The 11418-nt window shown below is 38.8% G+C and overlaps 1 pseudogene; it reads left to right on the plus strand.

The window, feature by feature from the left end:
* The first annotated feature begins 3606 nt into the window (after positions 1–3606).
* LOC134366180 (calcyclin-binding protein-like) lies at positions 3607–4421 on the plus strand (annotated as a pseudogene).
* Positions 4422–11418: the final 6997 nt, after the last annotated feature.

The raw sequence follows: 11418 nt of genomic DNA on the forward strand, positions 1-11418 counted from the left end.
TTCAATTCCTTACTCTCATTTAAAGCCTTCTGAAACCTGATTCCAAAGTATACCTGCCAATTTCATGTTCTTTATCACAATATTACCCAAACCCTGTGCACTCATCCGATTCCTTGTCACTTGCTCTGTAAACAATGCCATGCCTTGCCTCTTACCTGCACTCACACAGTGACCTTGTGAGCTTGACAGTCTCTTTTTCCCTGCCCTTTTGTCAAAACTCTTCAACACTAACTCAAATACCAACTTCTCTGGACTGTGAAGATAGAATCAGTGATGAAAATCAGTCTGTAGAATACTTAAAATTAAAGCCTTTTTTCCAAGTTTCCAAATACTAGGGCATTTCAGTTTCTGCTAGCAAATCAATCAAAAAATCAAGGCATCTAATATTCACTGGCCTTCTAACTGGAATCTACTATGAGCAAGTCTCATTAACAATAGACAGCCACTTTCACCTGGGAGAGGTTCATTCGACTCCATCCTGACAGAGAAGAGTGTGTGTGTGTGTGTGTGTGTGTGTGTGTGTGTGTGTGTGTGTGTGTGTGTGTAACACAGGGGGTTAGGATCAGGATGAATGTAACCAGCACCCTGCAGCATGCGTGCATGTGCATGTTGGGGGATGAGGAAGAGTAGCACATACTGACTAGAAGAATTTTCTGGGACTGTGGAATTATTTCATAACAATTTTTAAGAGTTCTGTAATTGAAGCTTGTACTGAGGAAGAAGAGGGTAGCAATTTTCTAGCCTGGTAGATGGGCCAAGAATAGCATGTGAAGGAAAAAAAAAATGAATTTCAGAGGACATTCATTTCTACTTTGTAAGGCATACTTGGAAAATTCAGCCAAACATGACATTTTTAAATGTTTCTCTTTCATAATGGCTGCCCAACATTAGCCTTCACCCTGCCAGCGAGCACGCACAGGAGATAAAATCACCAACCCAGAAAAACACCAACTGTCAGAAGAGACTGACACATGGCAGGCAACCTCGGCTAAGTCAGGCACAGAAATGTCTTCACTGAAGCCCCACACTCTCCTCTCTCCCTCCTCCTGTGGGTGATGCTTCAGCACCGCCAAACTATTTTCTCTTGCCGGCAATCATCATTCTGCAGTCTTTTAGAGTATTTAGAATATTTCCATCTCTATAAGTATTCCAATTTTCATCCTCATCAATAAAAGCGGTATGTAACACCCCCCTCCATTTGTATGAAAATTCACTCAACCAGTTCTTTCCCAAGAAAAGCTGTGTGTACTTTTCCTCACTTTGTATTTCCTGAATTCCCTCCTAAGCTCCAGCAGAATGAGACACCTGTTTTATCTCCCAATACCTTTTTCTACTAACTCATTGGAGAATTGCTATTTCACACTATTTCAAGGGTCCAGATAATTGATTGATGCTGACTGGTTTTACTCCATCTCGCCAGAAGATTGAACAAAAAGAAATGGGATTAAATCACATCTGAGAGGAAATTCTGAGACGGGTGAAAAATGCTTCTTGAGTTATAAATCAAATTTACGGTGGTTTCTATGATGGTTATAGAACACCAATCATCAAAGTTCCTCAAAAAGGAGTTAAGTTTATTTTTAAAGCCTCAACTTCTTTGGAAGAGGCAATCTTGAATGAAAAACCTCTTGACCCTTTCCCTGTATGAAAATTCTATGATTAACAAATATTAAAGCAGCAGACCCTGCTAACTGCTTACTCATAAGTGTTCCATTCTTCCTATTTCCTGGCTAACAGACTCCCCCCGGACTGCTAGAGATGACCATGTAGCCTGGCCAATGAGATGTAATCTGAGACTCGGTGAAGCTTCTGAAGAAATTTTACGCAGTGGATAAGAGCACATACTGAAGTCAGACTGTCACAGTTTGAAGCACAACTTTGTTATTTACGAACTATGTGACCTTGAGCAAATTACTCAACCTTTCATGCTCCAGTTTCAAATCCTGTAAAATGAGAATAATCATAGCACTTACATCACTAGATTCTAATGAGGATTAAACAAATAAGCAATGCCTTGCACACAATAAGTGTGTGCTATATAAGTGTGAAATAAATAAAAAACAAAATACACTTTAGTTCTTAATAAGCTTTTGTTAATTGATTATATGACAGTTTAGGCATATGATAGAGGTTACTATAAATAGGTTTATATCAGGCTTATATTCAAACATGCCTAGCAGAAACAAAGAATGTAGCTCCTGCATAAAAGCTTGGTTTTGTTCAAAGATTGCTTTGGTGGAGAGTATCAGCTAAGGTTTTTGGTGACATGCAACAGAAACTCACTCTGGCTGCCATAAGCAAAGCCACTGGAGGGCCGCTAGAATAAAGTCTCAGAAAAGACAGGAATCAGGCATTTCCAGGCATCCCAAGAGCAGAGACCCATGGAGAGTCCCTCTGAAAATGATTTTCCCTCTTGCATCACACCCCTAGAGATCTGAATACTAGTGAGAGTTTAATTGGCCTGAGGTCACACAAAAGAAACAAAGAAAAGAAATGGATTCAGTTGGCATGCTTCTTTTACTCTTTACCCTTTGCTCTTTACCCTTCCCCATTCTGACTGAAAGGCAGACTCCGAGCCTAGGGATGTAGCTGCCATGTTGTAAATGCGAGCCCTTTGAAAATTGCCTGGCACATAGTAGGTGCTCAATAAATATTTGTCGCATGAGTGAAACTTTTGCCCGAGACCTGTCATTAGAGTTAGGAGCAGCCCTCATCTAGTCATTATGACTGGATATCTTCACTATCATTATTCATAACAAGTAGCACTGGATTTGATCTCCCCGTTTATTTTTTCTGTCTCCTCTACTGGATGTGAAGTCCTTGAAAATAGCGATTATGAGACTGGTGTAGTGAGTGACTGGCACGTTGCAGGCAGTCAATTACCACAGTTGAATGAATAAATGAATCCAGCAATCAATTAATGAATCCATGAATCAATAAATGAATTGAATGAGTAAAAGATGATAGTAACTTGCTCTATCACCATATCCTCATTGTCCTCAGCTACTGTCTCACCACACACAAGGGTCACATAAAAATACAAAAGAAATTAACTGGTAGCAAATTCAGACCAAAACAGGCTTAGTTAAGCCTGTATTCTATAAGTGGGCTGCATGTATGACTCTAGTTTTCCACCCTGATCAGTCCAATAATCAGGTAAGGTCCACCTGTACTAGGCATCAATGTAGAATAACACCCTAAGGATTCTCTGCTCAGGAACACTATGAAGAATATAAAAGGATTTGTGGGGAATTCCTAAACCCTTATTTTGTAATAAGAATAAGACACAGTTCACTAAATATACTAATATACTAAAAGCCATAAAATTATAGTGTGGATTATGCTAACAGTCTCCTTTCAGTATGGAACTAATAATAAAATAATTGCACTAGCATTTGTACAGCTAACATTATGCAGAATTTACTAGGATCCAGAAACTTTGCTAAGAGCTTTACATGAGGAGTTATCACTATTCTTATTTTACAAATAACAACTGAGTTTAAGAAATACAGGTTGGGCACTGCAACTGGTGCTGGTGGGGTCTGCGGCAGGTGTGGACGTGCTCAGTGCGGTGTTTCCTGTTCCCTTCTCTGCATGGTTGCAGCTCCAGCCTTCGGCCTGACCCAGCCTGGCCATGGCTTCGGCTTTGGAAGAGCTACAGAAAGATCTGGAAGAGGTAAAGGTGTTGCTGGAAAAGGCCACTAGGAAAAGAGCGCGTGATGCCCTTACAGCTGAAAAATCCAAGAATGAGACAGAAATCAAGAACAAGATGTAACAGAAATCTCAGAGGAAAGCAGAACTTCTTGGCAATGAAAAGCCAGCTGCTGTGGTTGCTCCCATTACAACAGGATAAACAGTGAAAATCAGTAATTATGGATGGGATCAGTCAGATAAGTTTGTGAAATTCTACATTACCTCAACCGGAATTCATCAAGTTCCCACTGAGAATGGGCAGGTACATTTCACAGAGAGCTCATTTGACCTTTTGGTTAAGAATCTAAATGGGAAGAGTTGCTCTATGATTGTGAACAATCTTTTGAAACCCATCTCCATGGAAAGCAGTTCAAAAAAAGTCAAGACTGATACAATTATTATGTAGAAAAAAAGCAGAAAACACACAGTGGGACTACCTGATCCGGTTGAAAAAGAGCATAAAGAGAAAGAAAAGCCCTCCTATGACACTGAAACAGATCCTAGTGAGGGACCGATGAATGTTCTAAAGAAAATTTATGAAGCTGGAGATGATGACATGCAGAGAACCATTAACAAAGCCTGGGTGGAACAAGAGAGAAGCAAGCCAAAGGAGACACCGAATTTTGAGATTTTAAAGTCATTTTGGGAACTGTGATGTGGAAATACTGATGTTTCCAATAAGGGAATGTTGGTGAGTTCCCCCTATAAATTTGACAGATAACTACTTACATGCCTTCTTCTAAGTAAAGGCAGTGAATTTGCCATTTCCTACTGGAGGATTTATTTAAATAAAATGTGCTTATTAAATAATTCCTCCAAAGATGGTTTCATTAGTACCCTGCTCATTTTGTTCAAGAAAGGGTTATATTGCATTCTGATGTGAAATGTAAAAACCAAGTCTTACCTAATGAAAATGCTACATTGTGTGTATTTTGTTCAGCTAAGAGAAAACAGAAGTATTTGTTTGCCTTTAAGTTACTAACCCCAGCTCCCACTGATGTAAGAATAAGTAAGAGTAAAACTTGAATTTTTGCATAAAATGCAAATTTGTACCTGTGCTTGAAGGTTGCTAGTGGAGTGGTTGATCCCTTATCGCCAGCTTAAGCAGTGCATATACCATGCATTACCATGCACTAATAATCTCCCTAGATTTAAATATATTTGTTTATGAATGTGAAATTGAAACTAAATCTAAACTTAAAAGAATAGACAAGCATCTTTGTATAGTACCATGGAGTAAGTTTTGCCATGGACCAAATGGTTTACAAAAGTAATAACCATAAAGCAAAAATAGTTAATTTGAAAACCCATCTATTCTTGTGTTCAATAGAGTTAATTTTTTATTCAAAAAAAAAAAAAGAAATACAGGTTACACACTTATTACTTGACAGATCCAGGATATAAAACTAGTTGTCTGATTCCTGAGCCCACACACTTAACCACTGCTCTAGCCTAGATTAACCAGCAGGGCCAGGGACTGGCCAGACTTTCTCAGATGGTTCTCTCTGGGCCCTCTTCTGAATGGCTTATTATCTGTGGCTCCCTTCCCACCTGGCCTGTTCTCTGCTGAGATGTCTAGATGTCTTATGTTTATTCCAGGCTCTTAACAGAAAGACTTGAGTCTCTGTTTAAGTACTTATTCAAAGGACGGGTTTTATCATATCCTAAATCCCTACACATCTGGCTTACTCCCGTCCAAGAGTTCTGAGTAACACTGGGCATGGCTGCTGGATGCTAGAGCTCCCTGGGTCTCCACGGTGGGTACTCTGCAGCTGGGTTCTCTTGACCCCATTAGACACCTGCTCTGTAGCTGAGCTCTAGCAACAGAATTCACATATTTTAAAGCCCCTTTGACATGAAGAGTGTTTATATGCTTAAAGCAAAAAGTTAAAATGATTCTCTCATTGGACAGAAACATGGAGAATGGTGTTTCCTTTGAAACATCATTTACTAACCTCACATAAAATGCTTAATTACTTCACACCCAATTTTGAATACTGTAATGGGGAACAGGACTTTTTAATCACATTTGGTAGATTCTAAACTGAAAACACATTAATAAATTAGATCATCAGGCACTTCTGTTTCTTAACCATTTCAACCCTGCAGCTCAGAATAAGAGTATCACATGTAAGTTTTCCCTCAGATAATACGCCCCTGGCTCAGACAGTAATGCATTTGTCTTTCTGTAATGTTTTTTGCCTTGGTATTTGGCCATTTACAGTAAAGGAGGTGAGGATGACAGGGGAAAAAGACTGAAACATATAGTTCTGCTAACTTTTTTCTACAAAAAAAAAATATTAAAAGGCACATATCCTCTTCATCATATGTCTTTGCTTTTGGGTTAGACTACTGGGATATTCAAAAGAGCCTCAGAAAATTCTGGCCCAACTGAAAAGGGAAAGTCACTAAGATAAGTCAGATTCTCAAGCAGATATCAGCATATTTTTTAAAATGCCAGATAAAAAGGCATGTGAATGAGTAATATGTCAAGAAGCTAGAAAAATACATCTACACTGAAATCACTAAAACCTCCTTCCTCACTAAATACAGTTGGCAAATTTCCAAATGAAGGTCATGTACTTTAAGAAAATTAAGACCCTAGACATAGTACAAACATAGCCGGTCACGATTATCAAAAATAATCCATGGCTGCGTTGCTTAGTGCACAAGACATCGCCTATATCCAAAAAGACATATTAGGGCTTCGCGGTGTGGTGGCTCCTCACAGCTGTCAGAAGCCAGTTTCCTTATCAGTCCAGCAGGAGTGTAATTAAAGACAATAGCCGGAGCAGCTGTATTGAAAAAACAAGTCATTTGTCTTCCCCTTCCCCCACCCCTTCTGCTCACATAGTTAATCTGAACATAGCATCAGCGCCATGGGCAAGGCTTCTTCAAAAGGCAGAATAATAGAAAACATCTATCTGTTCCCCACTGTGGATTGTGAACGTTAAAGAAATACTTGCTCTTATCTTACTATTAAATTAAATGCAAGTAATTTAGGCCTAGAAATTCAAAAGCTCCTGAGATAGGGCAAGTTCTGAAGAGGTAAGGAAAATTATCTTCAGGGACAGACGGAATCTAGAAAAATGGCCTATATTCAGTGGTGTTCTAGAAAATATTTAACAACAGGCTCTCTAGGGGTAAAGCCCTGATTTTTAACATTTTCCAATTTCTGTGGCATAAATTCTTCCACCATGGCTGATTTCAGGCTACCAATGTGGCATCACTGAACACAGAGAGTCCGAACACAGAATTGAGAAGAAATGCACAGTAAGATGTCATTATATAGTATTTCCACCACACAGATACAACAGATATAAATAATCTCTAGAACACAGATAATAGCAAAATGTAGTAAAGTAACTAGGAAGTAGTGAATTTGGGGATTTATTACCTTTGTTTTTAATTTAATTTTTTGAAAGTTTATATAATTTTTAATAATGGCTATGTTTAATTACCACGTTTCAGATTTCCTGAAAATAATCATCTCACTACTATACTATATATATTCTGGCTGCCACATTACTAGTAATAAATAGCCCTCTAGTTATAAAAGGTGAAAATGCAAAACAACAAAATTCATTTTTCCAACAATGGAATTTGCTCACTTCTTTTCTTTAATAATTTTCGCAAGGCCTACTTTTCCAGAATGATTTCCCTGAAGCCAGAAGAGTTATTTTAAGAACATATTTATGTGTTGTTACTAACACAGCGAAAACTCAGGTTCTTTTCACAATCGGGAGTGTTGAGAATTTATTTCATGAGCCTTTCTTCTTCACGTGTATAACTAGATGGTAATAGGAAATTTCAGCTAAAGCACCGAGACAATAAATTCCAAGTGAGATGCAAGGCTATGCTGAGAACTTGCAGAACATGTGATCCATTTCTGAAACTTCCATTTCTGGAAAGATGGAGTTGACATACTTTTCCCTATCCTTCCCAGTAAGTACAACTAAAAAGCCCTGTAAATTATATCTAAAACAAGAAAAAGATTCTAGAACGTGGAGAGAAGACGACAGACCAGCTAGGGAATAACCCAGTGGTGAGTTGGCCGGCTTTTCTTTTTATCTCCTGTATCCCGGGCTAGGAGCTGAAGATGCTAGCAACCCAGAAACACCAATGGGTGCAGACTAAAAGGGCCCCCAAAAGCCTACACTCTTCTAGCTCAAGGACCTTGTGATGGTGGAATAGTTCTGCATCTTGATTGTATTGATGTCAATATCTGTCGGGTCCGCCGCCGGCCAACCCGAACAGCCCTAGCCTCGTTCCTTTTGGTGGGCCAGCGAATGGCCTGGATTACTCTTTCCCTCCAGTCCCCTTTGGAAGGAGACGGGGGAAGAGAGCCGTGAAGATAAGTGAGCACAGCCACCGGCCCCAACCAGCCCGGTTAAAGGACACTCAGACGCAGCAGGGGTTCTGTCGAGCAATTCCGTTTATTATCACACAAGCACTTGCTTTTATAGGCAGATGGGGAGGGGAGGTTTTAACATAATCCTATCAGCTTAAAGGTCAAGAGAATGCATCCTGTCTCAATGCCTAGCTATTGCAATCACGCAGTGTTCACAAGCACGGTGGCCAATAAGGGCTAAGGCAAGGTTCCCACAGACACTCCCACCCTACTTCCTCCTGGCGCCATCTTAGGCTGCCACGTTAATATGCCCTTGTGGGCCTATAATGGCGCCACTTGTAATGTCACTTAAGGTGGCGTTAGTTTTTAAGGCCCGACAAATATCTTAGCTATGGTATTGTACCATAGTTTTGCAAGATGTTACCACTGGGGGAAAACTGGGTAAAGAGTACAAAGGATATCTCTATTCTTTCTTACAACTGCATGCAAATCTGCAACTACCTCAAATTTAAAAGTTTTTTTTAAATGTGATGATCAAAGGATAATTAGCATATTCATCATTACAAAACATAATCATTCTTTGTGTCCATTAACCAATTTCTCACTAACCCCCCTCCCCCTCCACCTTTCCCACCTCTCCTAACCACAGTTCTGTTCTCTCCTCCTGAAAGTTCAACCTATTATTGTGATTATTGTTTCCTTCTTTTCTTTCTTTTTCTTCATTTGGACACAAAGGATAATTACATTTTGTAATGATGGATATGCTAATCATCCTTTGATCATCATATATTGTACACAAGTATTGATAGTGAACTCTGTACCCCACAAATATGTACAATCAATTATTTTTCGATAAAAAATAAATAAGTAAATAAAATCTAAAAATTAATTTTAAAAAAACAGATGGGTATTTCCTACTCCCTCAGCTATATCAGGATATAAAAGGATCAGAAGTCAGAGATTAGGAGATTTTGGAGAAAGCTGTTGGTGTAGCAAGAGACTCAAGTCCCCTCCCAAGGTAGTAAACTAGGGGCTGTTTCCCCATACCTGCAAATCAAAAAAGAGGGTCTTTAAGACCCTTGGAGAGCTTGATACTTGGCCTCTAGAGATGGGGACACATAGATTGACTCCCACCTGAAAAATCTAAAGGATAAGAAAAGATATTATCATACTATAGTAACTTTCCATAACTGCTATATATGAGTATAAAATTTAAAAGTATATTAAGATGCTTTTTTAAAAAAGGGATAGAAAACAATATTTTATTGTATCTATGAGATTTTATATGCAGAAGGCAATCAAAAATATTTCTAGAGAACAAACCACTCTAGACCTTTTTTCAACCTCTAATTTGAAAGCTAAGTGTACGATAAAGGCATCCCCATCATTTACTCATTTAATAAACATATATATGCCAGGTGGACCTATCAAAATCTCTACCCATAAGAAGCTTTAGAGTTATGTCTGCCTGAACTGGTTAGGTCAAACAGTCAACGTCTGAGTCATAATAAGAGCTAACACTTATTCAGCAATCATTGGGTATCAAATATTTGACATGCATTACTTCACAGAACCTTTTTTTTTTTTTTTTTTTTTGTCTTTTTCATGACCGGTACTCAGCCAGTGAGTGCACCGGCCATTCCTATATAGGATCCGAACCCGCGGCGGGAGCGTTGCCGCACTCCCAGAGCCACACTCTCCCAAGTGCGCCACGGGCTCGACCGACTTCACTGAATCTTCTAACAACCCTATAAGGCAGGTACTATTATTATCCCCATTTTATAGATGAGAAAAGCTCAGGCTTGTAGAGAGGTTAGTAACTTTTCTGTGGTCACTCTGCTAGTAAACTGTAGAACCAGCTTGTGAAGGCTATTCAGAGTAGCTGTGTTTTGTGACTTCCACCTGACCCCTCACCCAGAAAGACAGGAAAACAAAGCAAGATAGAGGGAGGAAATAGCCCTTCTAATAACAGACGAGTGACACTGCCTTTCTATATATAAAGGAAACATATTATTAGGTCATGGCTGACATTTAATAGGTAATTCATTCAAATGACATACCATTTCATGCTCTGTAATTTGAAGTGGTTCTCCTTTTAATAGCACACTGAACAGATGCACATTTCCTATTTACATTCAAAAACACACAATTTTGTTTCATCTTTTCTTTCCTCCTTACCTTTTTTTTGGGGGGAAGTATTTTAAGCAAATCCTAGCATCATGTTATTTCACCTATAAAGATTTCAGTTTTACTCATATTTTATCCGCTTGATATATGAGTTACTGAGAGAGGTATGTTAAAATCTTCCACAGTACTTGAAAACATGCTCACACCAGTAAACACCAGGGAAATTCAAATCAAAACCACATTTAGATATCGTCTCGCCCCGGTTAGACTGTCTATAATCAAAAAGACTGAGAATAACAAATGCTGAAGAGGATGCAGAGAAAGGAAAAGGGAGCTCTTCTGCACTGTTGTTGGGACTGTAAATTAGTCTAGCCACTATGGAAAATAGTATGGAGGTTTCTCAAACAACGACAGATAGATCTACCATACAGTCCAGCAATCCCACTTCTGGCTATATACCCAAAGGAATGGAAGTCATCATCTCGAAGGGATACCTGTATTCCCATGTTTATCGCAGCTCTGTTTGCAATAGCCAAGATATTTAAATGTATTCACTTGTAAATACTTAAAATACTCCTAGAATAGGCTAGAAACAGATTACAAAGATTGCCTCCATGGAAGAGAACTGGATGGCTGGGGGATCAGTCCCTTTTATATCTTTTGAAGTTTTATTCTTTTTTTTTTTAACATTTACTTGTACATATTTGTGGGGTGCAGTATGTTGTTTCAATACATGCATGTTCTGCACAATAATTCACTTAGGGCTGATAGCATAGTTTTGTACACATTAGTCTACCACTTTTCCCCTACCTCCCCCACCTACTCTGGTAACCATCATTCTACTCTCTACTTACATGAGACCCACTTTTATATATATATATATATATATATATATTCCACATATGAGTGATATCATGTAGTATTTGTTTTTTTGTTCCTGACTTACTTCACTTAACATGATGGTTTCTAGTTCCATCCATGTTGCTGCAAATGATAGGAAATCATTTTTTATAGCTGAATCGTACTCCATTATGTATATATACCACAGTTTTTTTTATCTATTCATCCATTGATGGACATTAAGGTTGATTCCATCTCTCGGCTGCTGTGAACAGCACTGTGATGAACATGAGAGTGCAGATTTCTTTTTGATGTATCGATTTCATTTCCTTTGGGTATATACCCAGTTGTGAGATAGCTGGGTCACAGGGTAGATCTGTTTTCAGTTCTCTGAGGAAACTCCATAC

This window comes from Cynocephalus volans, chromosome 17 (genome assembly GCF_027409185.1).
Source record: "Cynocephalus volans isolate mCynVol1 chromosome 17, mCynVol1.pri, whole genome shotgun sequence".
In the NCBI taxonomy this organism is placed as follows: Eukaryota; Metazoa; Chordata; class Mammalia; order Dermoptera; family Cynocephalidae; genus Cynocephalus; species Cynocephalus volans.